We start from the raw sequence: 804 nt of genomic DNA on the forward strand, positions 1-804 counted from the left end.
CTAATACCACAAAAAGATCTTCGGCCATCCACAACAAGATCAACTCATCTTTATTGAATTTGTAACCCTTAGGATACAATGAACAATTAAGAAAGCAGTGTTTGAATAAGCCTCCAAGTGATTGTGCTGCTAAAGGCACTCTCTTACATTTCCTAACAACCTATTTCCAATTTTTTTTGGAGATTCTCATTCTCAGTGAACTCTTCTGAAGAAAAGCATGCATGTTTTGCAAACACCGACCAAGAAGCCTCATCAGTAAGCACTATAGTTGGACAATTAGTTAATTTAAGTTTCAACAGAATTTCTAACAGCAACCGACCTTAGCTCAGTTGGTAGAGCGGAGGACTGTAGTTTGGGTATCATGCTGTCATCCTTAGGTCACTGGTTCGAATCCGGTAGGTCGGAATTCATTTTTTTAATTTCCATTTGATTTTTTTTTGAATCTATTAAAGGAATCTTGAGTATTAGTTTTAAAATGAAAGAGTGATAAATAGTTTTATTGTTTAGCTTCTTAACATTCTTTGTTTTGGAAGAAAATGACGAAAACGGTTGAAAAAGAACTGACCTGAGAACCAGAGCATTAGCATACGAGCATCTCCTTGTTTCCAACTATAGGAGAGGATGGTTTTCTTTACATGGAAGGTTATAGCTGCCGTCTTTCTGTTCACCCAAACCATGGAAAGGGACCCCATTTTTTCAATTTGGTTTTCAAATGATTTTGCAATGTAGATTTTTAAGTTTTCGTTTTAAAGATTTTAAATAGTTAAATAGAAACTTTATTTAAAAAATTCTTACATACAATTT

At 34.2% G+C, this 804-nt stretch overlaps 1 non-coding gene across 1 annotated transcript; it reads left to right on the forward strand.

Annotated features, from left to right (window-relative positions):
* The first annotated feature begins 314 nt into the window (after positions 1-314).
* TRNAY-GUA (transfer RNA tyrosine (anticodon GUA)) lies at positions 315-405 on the forward strand. Its single transcript is given in 2 exon segments — positions 315-351; positions 370-405. It is a non-coding gene; the product is annotated as a tRNA-Tyr (tRNA).
* The last annotated feature ends 399 nt before the right edge of the window (positions 406-804 follow it).

This window comes from Lathyrus oleraceus, chromosome 1, assembly GCF_024323335.1.
Source record: "Lathyrus oleraceus cultivar Zhongwan6 chromosome 1, CAAS_Psat_ZW6_1.0, whole genome shotgun sequence".
Taxonomy (NCBI): Eukaryota; Viridiplantae; Streptophyta; class Magnoliopsida; order Fabales; family Fabaceae; genus Lathyrus; species Lathyrus oleraceus.